At 42.7% G+C, this 5254-nt stretch overlaps 1 protein-coding gene across 7 annotated transcripts in view; it reads left to right on the forward strand.

Annotated features, from left to right (window-relative positions):
• LOC108755834 (tubulin-specific chaperone cofactor E-like protein) overlaps nucleotides 1–5254 on the forward strand; it is a 19545-nt gene that overhangs the window by 1563 nt on the left and 12728 nt on the right. Inside the window, exon 1 of one of the 7 annotated variants that reach the window (XM_018499139.1) lies at nucleotides 218–562. The exons of the other annotated variants lie outside the window; for them this stretch is intronic. The gene's annotated coding sequence lies outside the window, so the exon portion shown is untranslated. Of the gene's footprint in view, nucleotides 1–217; nucleotides 563–5254 lie in introns of those variants that run through there. 7 annotated transcript variants of the gene reach the window in all.

The raw sequence follows: 5254 nt of genomic DNA on the forward strand, positions 1-5254 counted from the left end.
CATCTCGGAGAGAGAAAATCCGAGCGAATCTAAAGGCGATTATTCGCGAGCGCGGATCGTCGGCGGAAGCGCTGCGTTCTCCAGCCAGTGGGAGACCACGTGACCAGGATCGCGGGTATCGCGCAGGCGCGATGCGGTCGATAATGTACGGTACGGGCGAGCGCGAATGTCCCACCGCCTCCGCCACCTCCGCCGCCATCGCCACTGTCGCCGCCGCCTCCACCTCCACCGTCGGCCGCTCAGCTGTTTCTGTTTACTAAACAAAGGAGCCAGTTCGGCGCTGGATAGCGAACAGCGCGTTCGCGCGCGACGCCACTCGTTCCCCGTTTCGAAAAAACGACGACGAGTCCGCGCGACGCCGACGTGAAGTCGTGACGTGACGCGACCTGCGGGACAGCTATCTCGGCTCTCGCCTGTACGGCTCCATAGATCGCATGCGAAGGAGATAACCCGCAGGAGCGTGTGCGACTACTTCCGGCGCATCGCGGTGCACAGTACCGAGCACCGACCACGGCGAACGCGGAGCGGCGGCCCGTGAGGTCCGAAGGGCGGCGCGCAAACAGTGAGTAAAAATAAATAAGCGACGTTTGGCGTCCAGGGCCAAGCGGACGCGCTCGTGCCCCTTCCGTCCGTCCGCCCGTACGCCTCGACCTGGTCCTTGACATCATTTCCGACACGCGCAGAATTTTGACAGCCCTTCGGGATTACGTGTCTCCGTACCTACGGGAGTTTCCGCGCTCGCGCCCTACGCCATACGGAAGTGGTGCGCTCGACCGCGCCGCGCGGTTACGCTCGTGCTTGGACGCGCAACATGATGTCGTTGCGTCATACGTCACGTCGTATTTAGACACCGTCGCCGAACAATTAACGCCGCGCGATGCGCGTCCAAGCGCGTTTTCTTTTTTTCCTTTTTTTTTTTTTTTTTTTCGACAAACCACCCCGCCAAAGACAGAACGGTATGGATTCGATCGCCAATACCGTCCGATGCGTGTGCAATGGATGAGATCCGTGAGATCTTTCTGAGAAAGAGGACTTTTTGCATGGGACTTCTAATGGAACTCGTTCCTCGCACTCCGCGCATCATCCGAACGGTGGCGACGTAGGTTTGCGGCCGCGGTTCTTATAGGACGAGCCATCGGCTCTTGCTCATTGCACATCCGCCGAGCGGTATCAACAATTAGATCTAATTGCAAGATGCTGCTCGGAAAGCGACGTATAACTCGCGTTGCGTTCTGTAGGATGATTCAGTTAACGTCAACGGTTCTTATCCCTTCTTTTACGATGGCCGACAGTGGAACAATGACAACAGAATATTAACAATGGAACAATGACAATTTTATGAAACCTATTATACAATTATTATATGTATCGTCCCGTAGAAGCAAGTCGTACAGTTTTTTTTTCAATCGTAAAAATATAGAGGTCTATGAAAGTGCAATTTAGAGATAAAAATAGCGTAGATATTCGTCATGAAAAATCGCAAATTCCTCTGGTCGTGCAAAATCTTTGTAATCATTTTTTAGGATGGCCGAGTCATTTTTACGAAAAAAAAGAAAAAAAAAACCGACAACGTGTCTTTCTTATGTATCTGACGATGAAATTTTACATTTGTTATGCAATATAAAGTATGACACTGCGGGACCTTCCTGACTATGAAAAACGAATGTTGGCTTTTTATTCAATACTTTTACAATTGCCATCCTCTCAGCGATGCATTAAAGATATTAAAGTGTAACACAACACGATGTATACCGATATACAGGATAGACGCATAAATAAGAGAAAAGAGAGAACATTGAAATATGCGAGCGCACGTCCTGCATGTGGTCGATTTCTGTTTCTTATATCTACGTTTTATATCCCAATCCTCCTATTTTGCAATGGGCTTGGCTATCGACGGACTGTAAATCGATTGCACTGTTTCCGTTCATGATTGCAACGGAGAAACCACCTTTCCGTTACTTTCGTTCTCTTCTCTCTCTCTCTCTCTCTTTCTCTCTCTCTCTCTCTCTCTCTCTCTCTCGCTTTTGTTCAGAAGGCTAAGCTTCCCTGCTCGCATTGAGATCTCTGATTATCGTGTTACACGATTCATTTGTCGCTTTAGTTATAAAATGATAAAAATTATATTTCTACAGCGATGTAATTATTACTAAGATCATTTACCATGGACATAACATCTGTGGAACGTTGCGTAATATTTAAACGAAGTAGAAAGTAAACGCCTACGAATGCAGTTGAAATATACCTAATTTACATAATAGTTAACTGTAATAGCCACATTAGTAGTTTATAATTTAAGAAATGTTCTAAATAGTAGATAGAAGCTTGTCGGTCTTCGTCTCGGTGCCATTGTATGTTAGCAGCTTACGCAACTGTCGGCGAACCCGTTTACTGACAAAGACGTTTCTAAACACTTGATCAATTGCATAATCAGATTCCAACGTGTCAGACTGTGATCTCTTGCGATTGTTTAATTATTTTAACGAATTCTGTGCACTTCCATAGAAAAAGTACTGTTTCCTGTACAACTTTGATAACGAAAGATTACAAGGTCAAGATGGAACGGCGTAATTATTTCGCTCGGTTGCGACTTAAAGATTGACGATCGTCATATATTTTAATCGAGAGAGAAAATGAGCAGTAAATTAGCTTACTGTGATATCGACAACATCGAGATGAGTCACGGATATAACAACGAGAAAAAGGAGAATTTCTTTTTTCCTACTTCAAGATGAGAATAATTCGCCTCAAAATGTATATTTATTTCTGATTAAATTACAAAATATCAAAAAGATGAAAGTTACAGAGTGTTAAGTCTGCAAATTTTTGGAGAACGCATTTGAAAATATCGGGGAGCGCGCTGGAGTGCGCAGAATTGTTCTGGCATTTGGCGCATCGTTTCGAAACGCGTAATCACGCTTTAAAACGTGTTTAGTATCTAATCAGTTTCACGTTCCATTGACAGCCGTCCTTTCATTCCCGATGATTTAATGCCCTTGTGCAACGAAGTCTATCTTCGCGGCGCATTAAACAACTTTTTGCATACACGTAGTTTTAGTCGGTAAGATATTATGTAAACGAGAGAAGGAGATACACGCGTAGAATGCATAATAAGGCCGTTTGGGATGATTGAATAAAATTTACGAAGACATCCGGCACATTCGATTGCTCTGATAAAAACGTAATTACTTCCTAGCTCGTCACCGCTCGTCATCGATTATTACATACAGATCAACGAGATTTCACATAATTTTTTCAATCACGGTTCTACAATCTTCGCAAGAAACGTATCTTACACGACTCTACTCTCTTCACTTCAGCACGCGTATCTGCGCATTATTCCTTCGTCAAGATTGCAAAGTTTGAAAGGTCGAACTCGATATTATGTTCACGTAGAGAGAACGATTTTACTGAAGTATCGAAAATTTTAGCTACATATATAAATACAGGTTTGAAAAAATTTTCATTGAGTCAAAATAATTATGTGGCAAATTCAAATATGATAAACAATGCTGCGAGAAATTGAAATTTTTCGCAGCATCGCTCATCATATTTGAGTTTAACATTTTAGCAACTAGCTCGAGTGTCCACAATTATTCCGACGGTTCAATATATTAAATTATTGTCAAATCTACATTTGGGTATAGCTAAATTTTTAGATATATACTTTAGCAAAAATCGTTCTGTCCGCTTGAAAAAAAACATCTCTCGTGATGATTATTAGTAATATGATCACACGGAATCTTTGAATCGTGATCACATGGAATCTTTGATATATCGTCGGATTCATTTTACTATAGTACAAGCTAGATGTTCGAACAAATCACAGAGCAACATGCAACCAGAACGTATATTCTCGTTAGTGCCGCACGCTGAAGAAATCCTGAAACGCTGATACTGATTTTCCGCTTACGATAGCGTGACTCCGTAAGATTTTCTGTCGGATGAATATTCGAAACTTCCTATTGCTCCTCACAGTAAAGAAAGTGGATTCCGCCTTGAGCATTCTGCAGAAAGCATTTTGTTCCTAACCGCCGGGTGCAATGAAATTGAAATCTGACAAGACGACGTAGACGTAAAGTGAAAACACGAGAGAGAGAGAGATAAGAGTACTGAGTCATTGGAGTTCAGATTATCGGAGAATTAACACGCAATCGGAAAGACCGCAATATTTATTGCTAAATATCTCAGTGGCACCAATAAAATGGTGATTATTTGTTTCGCTGAAAAGAGCGCTGATAAAATTATTTCTTATCTCGACGATGCAGAGATATCAGAGATCTTTGATTCGCGTTCCTTTCGATAAAATTTCGCTCATAATATATTTGCGATTGTAACGTATCTGACATATATACGTTTGATTGCCGTTGTAATTGTTACGTACATCATCCGCACAAAAGCTAATATTTGATCTGCAATGTAGCAGTAAGCCGCCGTTAAACGCGCAGCTCTATAGCGCTGTGAGCTGAAAAGGGAGAAGTTCGCCACAATGTATATGTGTTCCAGTGAACGGTCTATCCGGTATACACCAGGTGTTCTAGAACTGCGCAGCACTTTAGTGGAGCACGATTGTTCTGTAAACGTCGGACCGTAAACAGGCCTTGATCTCGTGTGCTTTAAAAACTAACAGCCTTTGGACTGAGAATTAAACTCGACTTTCTCACAAAAGGACGTGAAATTTGAAGTCTGTCAAGAAATCCGATTGAACAAAAATGTGCTTTTTCTCTCTTTGCAGATCTTCTCTACAACACTCTGTATACATCTCTTCTTTCTCGTCGACGCCGCTTTCTCATACGCGATTGATTTAATTACCTGTGCGTCGATGCGAGGCGCTTTTAGGAAACGAGAAAGAGGAAGAGCACATTGTCTAATTGCGCAGGACGCTTCCAAAATTGATTCTACGACGAGGCAAGCGCGATCGAAGATACCACTTATCGATTATCGCCTTGGCATCGTTGACAATGGCGTCTATTGTATGTCGTTGAATCTGCGAGAGGAAAAAAAGCACTTTATCCGAGAGAATTTTTGTGCCCGCAAGTAAATTTATTGTCACAATTTTATTTCGAATTGATACGATTGTTTATTCAAATCGGAAAAGACGTGCCATTATCTTCGCATCTGCGCAACGTAAAAAAAACAGATACGAACAATAACTCAGGCGTAGAAGTTTTTTTTTTTTTCAGATATCTTTATGACGTCTTTTAGGCATGCGTGCTGTCTGAAAAGATAAACTCGTTCGCGTTCTCCGAAACTT

The sequence above is a fragment of the Trachymyrmex septentrionalis genome, unplaced genomic scaffold, assembly GCF_001594115.1.
Source record: "Trachymyrmex septentrionalis isolate Tsep2-gDNA-1 unplaced genomic scaffold, Tsep1.0 scaffold9, whole genome shotgun sequence".
Lineage (NCBI taxonomy): Eukaryota > Metazoa > Arthropoda > Insecta > Hymenoptera > Formicidae > Trachymyrmex > Trachymyrmex septentrionalis.